The following is a 14808-nucleotide window of genomic DNA, read 5'->3' on the forward strand; positions in this document are numbered from 1 at the left end:
AGCCTCGATCGCGCTTGAGAAACCAGGATTGAGTTCGAGCGGGATCGAACTCGATCGCGATTGAAACTGCCGTGTAGCAGGTGTCCGATCCGGATTGAGCTCGATCCGGATCGACTCAATCGCGATTGAAAGTGCCCGTGTGACAGGGGTATTAGACAACCAAAGAATCCGTCACGAGAAATCTTCGCATTCAACCATCGTCGCTGTTTGACGGACGGGTGCATGATTTTTTTAGATGCGACGCTCAGAGCATCTCTTGTCGGCGGCCCTGTCCTTCCTGCGTGCGTCCGTTGTTGTCCGCGTGCGTCCGTTGTTGTCCGCAGCCACTCTCCCCCTCTCCTCTCCGATAGCGAACACTCTCTCGCGGGGGGCATTGGATTGGATTCGATTGGCTTGGCTTGGCTTGGCTTGACTTGACTTGGTTTGGATTGGATGTGGATTGGATTAAAGTGGATTGTGTTGCGTCATAGCCGCGGCACTCTCTCTCTCCGCGGTCTCCTCTCCTTCGGGCGCGCTGCGCATATAAACGGTGTGCCGCTCTCCGGCGGCCTTTCGGTCGACGGTTGCTCTCCGCTGGCGCTTGAACCCCCCTCAGCGTCGCATCACACCAGGGTTCCCGCGAGGGGAGGTGGGCGTAATTTTTGTGCATGAGGCATATACGGCTTTTGCCGCAATTATTCTCTCATTAGCAACGCGTCTCCCTCTGCTGTTGAGGCCCACTCCAAGATATATCGTCGGATGATCAAAATCGTTACACCACACCTACAGCTAATCTGCGCCCAAGTCCCCTAACAGCGCTGGTCGCGGTAGTAGTAGTGGAGACAGGAGCCAACGGAGCGGCGACTGTTCTCTTTCAGTGCCTCGTCTCCCCCATTATGCACAAGCATCCCGGTGCTTGCGGCCCATTCGGCAGCCGTAACAAGGACTTATCGTACATACACATACAGCACCGGCCTTTCTTCCGAGCGAAGAGCACGCACTTACGTAGTCCCGTCCTTTGTTCTCGCGTAACGCCCAGGGGGTGCGCGCGCGGTAACAAGCCCGTGTACCGCACGCGTCTCGGCCGGTGCAAGAGCCCGGAGAACGAGCGCAAGGAGAAGGGGGAGAGCATCGCTGGACGACAACGAAGGCTGGCTACCGGCAATATGTGCAGGGACAATGGTGGAAACGGGCGGAAGAGAGCGGAGAAAGGCCGACACCAGTCGAAGAAGAGAAGAGGCAGACTGCAGATTGGAAGGAATGGAAAAAGAAATAAAAAAAGTAGCCGGCTAGATGCGAACACCGCCGCGGAGTATACCCTCTCCTTCCGATTGTCTCGAACATTATATTGTCAACGGCTGCCGTTTCTCGGAAACGCTGCGCTGAATCCGCTAATGTGTGCAAAAGAAAAGGCGGCGTATAGGTCGGGAGAGTTGCTGGGAGGGGAATCACGATTGCGCGAGTTTGCAGCCGCTTCGAGCGCAGGTGTGGTCCTTCACTGGCAAGGTCGAGTTAACGAGCGCCGTGCGTAATTGTCCTCTCTCGCTGTCAGCGCGTAGTGTTGCCCAACTGTTCACCGGCCCCGGCGACCTGATCGTCGTCTACGCCTTAAGGGGAGCAGCTGGGTCTTTGGGACCAAAAAATTGCCCAAAAAAGCATGTTTTTAGGTATCACTTTTCTCTTGATTTGCACAATTTTTTCTCCGGAAATTCCGCACGTGGAACAGTATCAGGTACTTATAAAAGCCGTAGAGGACCGATTTCAACAAAGAAATAATTATTTTCGATTGATTGATTGATTGATTGATTGATTGATTGTAGCGTTTAACGCGCCGACGCAACGCAGGCGATGAGGCGCGCCGTAGTGGAGGGCTCCGGATTAATTTTGACCACCTGGGGATCTTTATCGTGCGCCGAAATCTCGTACACACGGGCGTTTTTGCTTTTCGCCTCCATCAGAAAAGCGGCCGCCGCGGCCGGGAATCGAACAATAATTATTTTCACATAATTCCCCACTTTTTCGCCACGAGTGGTATGGCAGTGATACAAACTTCTCGAGAGGTACATCCCAGCATGTAGTGCAGCTACGAAGATCATTTCTTTTGCACTGTGAAGCTGAATGTTTAAACCATGCGATATGGGAAGCAGGTTTTGCATTTTGTGTTTCAGTAGTTGTTTAATTAGCATTATTGTAAATTGGTTAGCAGGGGTAGTTCAAACTTAGAAGTTAGAATTAATGTAAACGTGTATGGTGCAAAACGAAAAAAAAAAGTTTCCGATATTTCCTTCTACACAACTTCTGGTATCTATTTATGTCTTGCTGGTAGTCTTTTGTTGAATAGTTTTTTTTTTCATTGTTCTCAAGAACGATCAAATAATTTTTTTTAATTAACTCTGAAACTAGTGATCTCACATCAAAACTTATTAGATATTTGAAATCAGCTAAAATAACTGAACAAGCCCATGAAGTTTCGTCAAACTTGGTTGGAAAGCAAAAAAAAAAAAAAAGTGTGCCCCCTTAAGAGAATCGGCCGAAACTTGTGGATAAACCGTCCTAAATCGGTTCGAAAATCCAAATGGATCTTTCCCACGGTCCGCAGACGTGCAGACGGCGACCAATGCGGAAACAATGGCCGCCACTGTCAGCGAAGCCGCTCGAGTTGCAGAGGCTCCAACGCGGCGGCGTGAAGGTGACACCTGGCACCACCATCGGCCGGGGCTCACAGCGGATGCATGCTTACGCCAGATCGGGAAATTTGCTGCCGCTATCCGAGGGGCCCACAGCGCGTTCGTCGTGCACACCGAGAACTGCTCGCTGCAAGACTGCAACGGTCGTTTCTAGTCAGAAGTCAACGGCAGCGGAGCGCCGTTTGAACAGCGTTGTTTGGAACGGCTGAAAGCAACCACGGTGTCGCTGTTTACCGCAGGCCACTGGTTTTAACGGCCGTTTTGCATCGCAGCGTGAGAAGCGTGGTTATAGAGCTGCGTTCTGGCGACACGTTCACGCGAGACTTCGCGAACTCGGGTACCGGTGTGAGACACGACGTGAAAGTGACCGATGGTCGGTGGGAGTCAGAGACTACTATGCAGCACATGAATATAATAATGAAAATGAACCGGGAATGGACGCCTTGAAGTCAAGCAATCAGGACGAGAGGAAGGTTTATGGCGTTTTGAACGGGCGCTGCAATGTTTCTTTGCGCTCTGGTAGTGGTTTACCGGTGGAAGGTACAAATTACTCTATTCCAATGACGCCGGTGTTATTACACAACATTGTACTCCCGTTTCTCTCTTATTATATTTAAAATCGCAACATCTAAAACCTCACAACACCATACGTGTATGTCGAGAGACAGAGAGGGGGGGGAGAGAGAGCTATGTTCCGTTCTCTACGAGAGCTAAACACAACGGAGCCGCCGACTTCTTCCTTTGACTCGGAGCCGTAAACTTGGGCTACTTATTCCGTTCTCACCTCCAAGTTCGGTCCTTACAGATGAGAGCGAACGGAGATCGATCGTCACATTATATGATGCTTCTTGGCGGCTATTGGAAGAGGGGGACGGTCACCCCGGTCATTGCCGCAAACGTCCGGCAACCGAGGGACGGCAGCCGATGCGGGGACAGCAGCAAGCGACGTGCCCAATGTTCTAAGTGCCGTTTCGAATGCCGGGCTTACGGTGTACGCAGCATCGCTAGGCGACGGTCTTGGTCATACCATCGGCGAAGTGGCCCCCGGGGGATATCTCGATGCAAGACGCATCCGATTGGCAAACAGGGAGCACAAGTAAAGGTAATATACGACTGCTGGCACCGAGGCCTAGAGGCCAACGAGTACGTCCGCCCATTCCTCTTTCTCGGCTACGTCTCCGTTTCCTTGCCCCGGGCTCCTGACTCAGGAAGCAGTGGAGGCGTCTCACCGAGAACAAATGAAAGATAAGTCCTTCCTTCGCAGCGGTCAAGGGCCAATTTATGCTAGGAAACCGTGAGAGAGAACGATCTTTAATGAAGTCTGGCGATGTTGCTGACGTCAGTTGATGATGCGGCGAAGACGATGGCGATGGTGTTGAAGAACTTGATGCACACAGAGACGTTGAGACTAGGAAACTGCCTGCGCAACTCCCTGCGATCTGCTCAGTCCGAAAAGGCTAGAGGGGTAAAAGCAAAAGTTTGGCAGAGGAACGACCGCAACAAGTGACGGTGGACATTGATGGCTGATCAAAAAGTTGCCCAGCAAAGCTGCCTATAATTTCATCGCAGAATCATCGTCATCATCACCAGCCTGTCCGTGTCCACTGCAGGACAAAGCCCGGGCCTTTTTCGTGTTCACCCGACCTTCCGGGCCTGCGATGCCATAGTCCATTCTTTGCCTACGAACTTTCTGATTTCATCCCTCCACTGAATCTCCTCCTTAGTGACAACGCCGTTCCTCCTCTCTAGAAGGCCAATACCGCGTCACTGGATCCTCACTAACGGCAGGATGAGTGACGGATTGGGGAACGTGAAAACCTACAGTTCCTCCTTTCTTCAGCAGTGTAACCACAACCCTTCTTCCCCGGGAGGAACAGCCCAGTACTTCGCTGCCGTGACGAGGGATGACGGAATCGGGACACGATAGATTCTGGCATGACCTGCATATAGTTTTTTTTTCCCCAGGACTGCTGGAGACTGGAATTCTTTACCTCCTGACGTTTTAAAAGCAAAAGATTTTGCAGAAGCGTTACAGCGTTATCTTTTTTTTTTTTTTTTTTTCAAATTAATGTGTTCTGTCGCGTTGCTCTTGTAATACATGTGTACAAGATGCAGGGTACAATGAATTGTTTCTGATATATTTATTGCCTATGTTTTCTTTCGTACTCGTCTCATTCATATGTTTTGTATAGCCCCTCCTGCTTGGGTCAAAGTATCTGTAAATAAATAAACTAAAATAATAAGGTGGACGCCGTTCGAATGCGATACTACTGGATCTCGGGTCCTGATGGCATCTCCTGCTACGGTAGCGTGTGGCAACGCCCGTCTTCGGGTTGCCAGGGTGAAGGGACACAAATCGACGGAGGAGAACGAAACAGACGTCCATTTGCACGGCGAGATGATGGGAGTCGAGTGCAAAAACATAGGTACGGCTTTTTATGCCGCCTACGCAGCGCTGCCAGATTGGAAAGAGGTTGCGACACCAGTCCCTGGTCAAAATTTCGCTATTTTTAGCCAGCACTAAAATACTGTCTGATAACGCTATTCTGGCTCCTGCGTCTCTTCTGCGCATACAATTTGCCGAAGAAGAGTGTTTAAGATGCGCGTGTTCGTTGCTCGGCTCAAATTTTAAATGAAAATTCTTATTCATATATGTCGCAGTGCTAAATAAAAGAACACTTACCCAGTTTTCTATAGGCGTGGTAGCCTCACAGGAAGTTATCACGCTTCCGATCCTATAGGGTCGAACATAAAACATGGCGCAACGCATATTTCTCTCAGATTATGTGAGGTTAGAGCCCTTTGTTTTAAATACAAAATGTCACATTTGGGCTTTGATTACTTTCAAGAGGTAGAGAAAGCCAAAAATACTTATCGGCCACAATAAATACGCGTGCACTCCGTGGTGGGGGCCACTCGCGGTGCTCAGGAGCTGGAAAAGCTTCCATTCAAGCAAGGAAAACCATGGTTCTAAGCAGTAACACTCTTTTAGGGGGCGAAGCCCCTCAGGGGCTGGGGCTGTCGGCGTCTCATGTCGTCGTCATAACCGTCGTCTCATGTAGCCACGCTACTACAACACCGGAACACTCGTTTACGCCTCGCGCTGGAACCCTTCGCAACGCGTACTGAAAGAACACACCGGGACACTCGTTTTCCAACGCCTCGCGCTGGAGAGCTTCGTGCTTCAAAGACAATGGACTTTTACAGCAAAGCTGTACACCTCTACCCTCCAACGGTTTCATTTCCGAGGGCAAAAACGCCAAGGCGCCAAGAATACACTGGTACTCTGCAGGCTTCGCTCCTCCCCAGGTTTCACGGTAGTGGAGATGGCCCGGGATTTTTTTTTTTTCACTACTTTTCACCAGCTATCGTCAGGTGTAACCGCACTGGTAACACCAGTGTCCCCCAAATTTCGCAGATTTCCACTATCTGGCGCTGGCAACGCTGTGCCACCGTTCCCCAGGATTCCCCGGGTTTCCCCGAGGATTCCAAAGACGCAGTCCAAGTCGGTCCGCTCTACAACACGCGAACGAGTCCGCAGTCCACGAGCACTACAGGGGTATCAAATCGGCGATGCTGCCCGTCTCGTGAGCCCATCACAATGCTTCTTAGAGGCGGGATGCCGAGAACAAAATGGGAGCACGACTCAGTCGTGCGACGGGAGATACCTCCACGGCTTATCCGGAACGGTTCGTCACACTCCCAACCCTCACAGATAGCGAGGTCGAGATGCTCACGCACGAGCACAGGAGCTGACAAGAAAAGGGTTTGCACCTTGTTGATATCACATTCGTATCATTTAGATTTTGCACCACACACGTTTTCTGTCTGTAGGTACTGTGAAGAATTAAATCAGTTGATAGTTCGCACATCGTCCTGTCTCTCTGTGTGTTGTTCCTTTCCTGTTTAACTCTTAAAACAGCGCGATTCAGCAGCATCGACGACCAACTAGCCCCAGTTCTAGCCTTGCTCCTAATCAGCTGCAGCATCTAGTGGCGTAGACAAATATTTTTTCCGGCTGTTATACGCCACCTGCAAAAAAAAAATCCTAGAAGAAAAGATAGCCTGTGTGCAAACGTCATTTCATTAACTGATCTATTTTTATTTTTGTTTATACATATCAATACACTGATGCTGAGTTTGAACAGCGTGGACGAAAAAAAGGTCGAAATGTGGCGGGGATGAGCGGGGTAGAGACACTGAAACATCCTCTCTGGCTACACCACTGGTAGCGTCGTCCCTGTACAGGTAAGGAAGTGGGGATGCAGATTGGAACGTTTTCATCCATCAGCACTGAAAAGGAAGACGCGGCCACGACATTCCCCCTGGGTCAACGGCCCAGCGTGGAGACGACCTTCCACGGCCGCGCCAATCTTAACACTCCTCTCTCCCTCGCCAAGCAAGATGAAAATTCATTGAAGTTTCGAGACAAAATCAGCACTGTCGGACGTCAACGAATCGCCCTGCCCTTGTGTGCCTTGCGTAGAGAAATTTCCTCATTCGGGTTTCGCTCAATGCTTTCCGTTGTGCTGGTCGCGATGTACGGGTCGTTCCAGTGAAAGCACGTAAAAGCAACGGTTTTCTCCGCAACCCTGTCTTGATCGTGCCGCAATTAAGCTTCCAGTGACTCCATCTTAAGTTTATTATCCTTCCCCGCCTATTCTTTATGTTCTCAGCGCTTATCGAGAGAGTGAATGAATTTTTGAAGGGGGACGAATGCCCTGATGGTGAAGAAAGACGAGGGAAGAGGAGGGGCCGATGAAAGAGTCGTCGCAGTTCAAGGTTATAGGGTTCCTGCAATGTTCGAGAGCTAAAAAGTCCCTTGAAGTAATCTTGGTTACTCAGTAAGTATTTTAACAGTTCGAATGAAACCATTGCTTGAGATCAACATTCGTGTTCCCCCAGGAAAACCACTACGCTTGCGCTTCGTTTTCGCGTTGACTGCTCAAAATTCAACGAAACATCCGCCGCGGTTGCTCAGTGGCCAAAGCGTTGTGCTGCTGAGCACGAGGACGCGGGTTCGATTCCCGGCTGCGGCAGCCGCTTTTCTGATGGAGGCGAAAAGCAAAAACGCCCGTGTGCACGAGATTTCGGCGCACGCTAAAGATCCCCGAGTGGTCAAAATTAATCCGGAGCCCTCCACAACGGCGCGCCTCATCGCCTGCGTTGCGTCGGCGCGTTAAACCCGACAATCAATCAATCAAAATTAAACGAAACCTGGCCTTAACAAAAACTATTTAACAGACGCAGAAATTATCCCCCTAGCCGAGATCGGAGATTAAAAACGCAGAAATTATCCCCCTAGCCGAGATCGGAGATTAAAAACGACAGCTACCACAAGGTTTCTGAAAAAAACAAAGCGTCATTTAATCAGCGCGACCAAACGAGTATAATTTCCCCCAGTCCGCACGGCGGGTCAGTTAATACAATAGCTGGTGAACGAGGAGGGATTATGGGATACTTGAAACTGTGAATAATTAAGCGTACGCAGTAGTTTTCATTCGAGTATTCGCGTAGCGGACACCACACACACGAGGATGCGCTCAGCTTGCCGACGGACGCAGATGCAGGGCTCAACCGAAAAGCCAATCGCATTACCTTCCTCCCCGCCCATCTCAGATGGAAATGTGGAAAAGCAAAAATAATAACGTGTCTGTCCGGTGACGCAACGTGCTCGCGCGGTTCCCCGCGTTCTGACAGCCAAAACAAATAAAGTCGGAGGAGACGGGCGCTCCGTGCCTTGCGAGGAAGCCCGCCGATCGATTTTACGGGGGGAAAACAGAGACTCTCCTCTCGCCTTTCTCTTCCTTCTATTTATTTCCCGCCGCTGCTTTCGTCTTTGTTCTCCTCTCTCTCTCACTTTTTGTGGCAATCAATGACACGCCGTGCACGTAAGGCAACACGGAGAGCTTGAAAACTCCGCAAATGCCGAGCCGAAAGGCGCCCCCGACTGAATTCGACAGACGCGCCCAGAGAAAAAACGTCGCTTCGCAGATGTTCGCACGAAAAAAAAAAAAAAGCGACGGAAATGTTGAAAAACGAACTGAAAAAAAAAAAACGAGGTCGGATCGTAGGTGGGCGTTCCCCCCTTAAAAATGTCTTCTGCGGCGCGCACTGAAAACAGTCGAATTCAAACCCGGACAAGAGAGAAGAATTGCAAGACTCCCACAAGCAGCGAAAAAAGAACTGTTTTCACCTGCGCGTACATTTTATCTCAGCGCACACGACAAAGCGGAAACATCGCACGACCAGGCTTGCTCAGCGGTCAGCGGCGATGGTTTCCGAGACGACTACACACACAGACCCCGAACTTGACCCGACAGCTGAAAGCCCAGTTACACGACGTGGGCTAGGCCTAAGTTCGACGAGAGAGCGTACACTGCGCGCGAGTCCCTCAGCGTCGGAGCAGACGATAGCGTCGTTTGCGTCCCCGCCGTCACCTGCGCCCAGCGCCGTTCCCTTGGAAGCGCACTCTGAGCATAGCGCGGGCCGAGAGTGAATCCTTAGAGGGTACCGACGGCCAAAATGTTTTTCCACGCGGGCGCCGCTGCGGTGTGACAAAGAAGGATCGATGCCGCTTTTCGCGCCGCCGGAGAGTGGGCTTCCCCGGATAACACCGCCGTGAAAATGCATCAGCGCCCGTTCTCTCGCGCGCGTGGTCGCTCGGAGACGCGACCGACGGAAGCGACAAAGGAGGGAAATACGTGCGTAGCGCCTCCGATTTCTTGCGCGTACGGGGAGACCGTGCAAGTCGCGTCAAAAAGGTCGCCGCGCGCGAGATGCGTTCGTGGCAGCAGGCCGTGGTGGTGCTCGATCGGCGCTTACCTTGTGGTCGATGCCGAGAGCTGCCTCGTAGGAGACGATGTCCGCACCGTTGTAGTAGCCTCCTCCGTCGGCCTGCGTGCCCGCCGACGACTTCTCCTTGACGATCTCGAGCGAGCCGGTGTCGTGAACGAGTCCCGCGGCGCCGTTCAGGAGGCGGGTGGTCGCCATGGATCGGTCGCCGCCGTGCTGGGAGAACTGGCTGGGGGGCTGGCTGCCTCCGTCCGTCGGGCCGCGCTGTCAGCGGCGCGGGCTCCCTTCGTCGCGGTTAGGCCTAAAACGCTCCCTTTCGAGCGCCGCGTCTGCGCCGTGCGTCGTCGCGCCGATGGTCGTTCGAAGGAGCGCGCCGTTCGTTTTTTCCCCCGGTTGCGTCTTCTCTCACGTGGGACCGCTCCCTCCTTTTTTTTCGCCTTTTTTTCTTTATTTTGAGACGGTGGTATGTGTCCGCTGTTACCTGCGGTGATCGAAGGAAAAGGAGGGGTGAGAGGTCAGGGCAGAGGAGCGCTTGAGTGTGTTATAAACGGAAATAGGAGCGCAAGAAGAAAAAAAAAACCGTTGAGGCGACTGGCGCCTCGTATCGGCAAAACGCAGGTGGGTAAGCGCTGCCAACAGTCGTAACTGTACGCTGGCACTGCGAACTTCAAGATTGTTGCGCGCCAACTTCTGCGAGAAGTGGTTTGTTCCCTACGCGCCAACTACTTGGGAGTTTTGAAACCGGAAAAACTTTGTGGAGGAACTCAGATTCGGCACAGCCACCCGTACTAAATCGTTTGAAACTCCGCCTTCGGGTGAAAAGCAAAAAAAAAAAAAAAAAACCCGAGTGTAAACCGCGCGGCAACAGCGCGCGCGCGCGCGACTCGGATGCTGCAGACGACAGCCAGTTTAGCCTCGAACTAAGACGCGCCTGTCAAGTTGCCGCACCACCATCTGTCCCCCGAGTATTGGATTCTTCCCGGTGCAAAAAGTGCGCTCTCTTCGGGTCAACCATTGACAGTTCACATGACATCACGCGCGTGCAACTTTTGTCATATTGCTTGCAAAAGAAACGGTGCTCCCACGGGAAGACAGCCTTTTTTTATCCAAACTCGATTAAACGAAATATAAGCGCCGCAAACGATCACTCCGGTTTGTTCTTTTGATAATTTACCGCCGCTGCCGAATATAGTGAGTAGGGTGAAGTAAAATGAAGGTGTTTTCTTTTTAATCTGACCCGTTATTGTCATACATAACATACTAGCGCCGCCGCGTCGACCGGCGAGACTGTGATGGACGCGTGCTTTGTCTGGCGAAGCCTGCCCGGCATGCACCTTCTTTGTCACAAGAGCGCTTCGTAAACGCGTGAATGATTTGTAACAATCATCAGGACAACTGAATAAGTACACTTACTTGTCTGTAGGTCAACTTAAATCCAAGAGGAGACTTCCTGAATCCGGAATTTTGAGCCGATCGACTAACCGCCACACAGACGTAGAGCGCACAGACGACGCGAACAGCAGACGACAGCGACACGCACGCTCTGCACAAATAATCACAGCACCGGCGGCACGGACACAACACAGCGCTTTCTTGCACGATCGGACGACGTGAACGCAGCACGATCGGTGCTGGCGAGATCGCTCAGGCCGAGATCGTTCGGCGCACACAAAACCGTCAGTCACGGAGAACACGTTTCGAGAAAGATACGCCGACTTCGCGTACTGTACACCACCACCAGCAACACCGCCACGGGACGGCCCGTTCGCGGGTTCGCATTGGGGGAGGGTCGGGCGAGGAGGTGACGCGACGGGTGTTGCGAAGGGGAAGGTTAAGGGACGGAGGCTGCTTCGCCGAGAAAGCAGCAAGATGTGCTCGCTACAAAGGCAGAAGAAGCACAAAATATAATCCTTCGCCACGTTCCTTTCGCAGAAACGTTCCCCGATCGCTTTTCAGGAGCGCCGGGGCAGAAGCCCAGTACAAAGGCGGGGTGGCGAGGAAGGGGGGAGAGGGGGGCAGGCGGGGCTGTTTTTCTTTCTGTTGCCCCCCAGAGCGGGGGGGTAGCGCGAGAGTTGAAGGGCAAGGATGCGGGGGCAAAATACTTGCCGGGAGGGGAGGGATGTGTCCCCCTCTTCGCTAAAGCCGAGAGGGAGAGTGCCCGAATACCTCGAGGGGGGAACGGAGGGGAGAGGAGACATGTAATGAATGGGGCCTAGCAGAAAAGATGTGGTTTGCTCAGGCTCCGCTTTTGATATTCTCTTCTTTTGTGGAGGCGTTGCCCCGCTTGGATGGAGGGTATGCCCCTCCTCCCCCCCCCCACGCCGAAAAAGAGGGCTTCCTTCCTTCTCTCTCGTGTTCGGTTCGACTCCCTCGCCCGCCTTTAATAATTCGCTTCCCGCCGCTTACCGCGACGCTTCTTGTCACACTCGTGCCGCCGTCACGCTAGTATTTCAACGGAGATCGCGAAGAGTAGGTGCCGGCTCCTACAGCGACGTGAAAGGTTTTCGGGGTCCAATGTTTCTTTGTTTGCTGTGTTGTTTTCTGTCAGTCGTTCCTTTCTGTCCCTCCCAAGACACTTTTTTTGCAGCTGTCTCTGGGTGGTTTTTGAATATTTTTGGGCTCGCGGGCAGAGTCGCGTTGACAAAGAATTTTGAACCTCGCGGCAAAGCCAACTTTCCGGTGAATGCTGTGTCGCTCTCAATCTGACGTAGGCATCTTGAAAAAAAAAAAACTCGTACTAAAATAGGGCACTTGGGCCACTCTATTACGCCAAGTTTCTTTCACTTGTCATATTAATTATATGGTCACAGTGAAGGGTTAAACGCTACAGAATTTCCGGCTGCTGCCAATACATGACCGGCTACGGAGGGAGTATTATTGTTACAGAAAACGGCTGTAGCCTGTAACTGCTGTTTAATCGAAACTATCCCGAAACAAATTGTATGGCAATTATCCGCTAAGCCGATTCTAACATTTTTTCCGAGTTTCGTCTACTTTTCGTAATTACGTAGTTCGCATTGAAGTTGTAAATTTCGTGAAATTCCCGATAGCTGTCAATACTTGCGATTCTACGAGAAAGAAATGGACAGCCCCGTGTTTTTCCGCTAGATTAAAACAGTAGCCCTTCGAATTTTCACTCAGCTGGTTAACTACGAAGTATGCTCAATCGCGTGCACTTCTTGGACTGCCCCCCACCTCCACTGGTGATACTTCTTCACATAGTGGAACGGCACTGAGTTTTTCTTTTGTTGTTTTGTTTTTTAAAGGTATATAGTCTTCCATAGTCTACAACAGGAGAGGTTTACACCAGAGAATGTTGAACAATCATTCAGCAATGCTTCTGAAAGCAGCACTTGCGTTCCGATATTTTATTTAATTTGCTAATTCGACCAACGGCGGCAGTGCCTCAGCGCATTTTTAGGCCACGGCAAGCAGCGTTCTTTCTGTCGGTTGTGGAAGTGCCTCCCATGCAGGCGACGCGTCATAAGACCTTTGCATGAGAACATTCTACGTGAAAACCAAAATGCCACGCGGATGTTCGCGAGCCACTTGTGTTCATCCTGTCGGGGTATAATTGAGCGTGCCAAATGTCAGAAAATGTCGTTTGCAATCTCCGTTCAAGGGTCGTGGGTCCATATTGTTACGTTTCGAATATGTTCTCAAGATGAAAATTTCGGAGATGTTTTCGTGGTCTTTATTGTATCTTTTCGTTCGCCGCTGAAACTTGGGACATGGATCGTGTTTGATGAATTTAGTTTTAGATGCGACTGCATCTCATTCACTCGCCTTGTCCCTCCATACGGCGTTGTCGTTGTCCGTCCACACCCCTCCCCCATTCTCCTCGACGCGTGAGCTGCGCTCTACGCCGCTCACTCCCTCTCCTCTCCGATAGCGAACACTCTCTCGCGAGGGGCATTGGATTGGATTCGATTGGATTGGGTTGGGTTGGATTTGGATTGGATTAAAGTGGATTGTGTTGCGTCATAGCCGCGCCACGTTGCGTCATAGCCGCGGCAGGGGGTGCACGGCACGTTTCACGTGATGGGAGAATCAACCTAACGGAAACAACAACGGAACCTCCTATGTGTCGCACCTACACAGGGGTTCCCGCGAGCTGAGGTGGGTATAATTTTTTTAGCCGTAGGCTTGATAGCAGTGAACCCGTTAGGTCAGTTAAGGATAAAACACCTCTTTTCGTTCGAAATCTTTTTGCGCTATAACACTGTCTGACGCTATGAGCTTTTCCCGAAAAATTTTTCGGCATACTCGTGGAAGCTAGTGCTTCATGTACAGCGTCGATAAATCCCGTTTTTAGTATACAACGCTTCATAATAATTCTGCATTTGCTAAATTCCCACGCGTGCAGAAATCGGAGTGGTGTGAAACGCGCATGCAGGCAGCCCTTATTCATCTTAGGTGAAGGAATACTATAAAATACAACTATTCGAATGAATGTCTATCGAACTGATGCTATAACTGTCGGGACTCGAGACCACGAGGGAGCACCGGACAAGCCATTCCAAGAAAAACTCTGGCTGATTCCTCCGTCGTAGGAATCGGTAAAACACGAAAGTGAAAATGGGGCAGCGAAATCTGCAGCTGAGCATGATTTCCGGGTCGGCGGCTGTGGCTGTCTTATGGGTGGGCTACGCGAGCGACGTCCTGCTGCCGGGTCTCTTGTGCAAAGGTGTACTAGCGTCATTTCCGTGACGGATATGACGTCAGTGAAATCTTAGTGTATACCAGCATCAAACACTTTCGTGTTAAAATATGAAAACCGAAAACAAACAACCCTAAGTATAACTTACTCTTTAGTACTAAAGGTTGCTTCCCCGCAAGCAGACCCTGTGTGCAGGGGTGCACCCTTTACAGGCCGCTTGCTTCGTTGTACTGGCGTCACTTCCGTGACGGATACGACGTCGGTGAATCTTTGTGTATCCGGGAATAAAACACTTTCGGGTTAAAAGAAATCCAGCAGGCGAAAGAAACGGAGTCGGGCAGGGCATTCGGAGAACTGCAGCAAACGGGCGGACCAGCGGAATGACAGAATTCGCTACCAACGGGCGCGACTAGCAGTAAAAGACGGGTACCTTGATGGTGGTATGGGATGACCAGTTCGAGGGCAAATAATTTGTTCGGGTAGAGAGAGACAAAAAAAAGCTTTAATGAAAACTAGGGCTGGGAGTCGGTTAAAAAATTTAACCCGGTTAAACGGCAGGCTATAATCGGTTAATTGATCCATTAATCGGTTGCGTTAGTTTAAGAAGAAAAACGATAAAAATAGTTTTCAGTAATGAGCCTAATGTATAATAGTAAAAGTATAATCAATATGCTCCCCGGCCCGTTC

This window comes from Haemaphysalis longicornis, unplaced genomic scaffold (genome assembly GCF_048455015.1).
Source record: "Haemaphysalis longicornis isolate Haplotype H1 unplaced genomic scaffold, Haemaphysalis longicornis Haplotype H1 scaffold_5, whole genome shotgun sequence".
NCBI classification, from domain to species: domain Eukaryota; kingdom Metazoa; phylum Arthropoda; class Arachnida; order Ixodida; family Ixodidae; genus Haemaphysalis; species Haemaphysalis longicornis.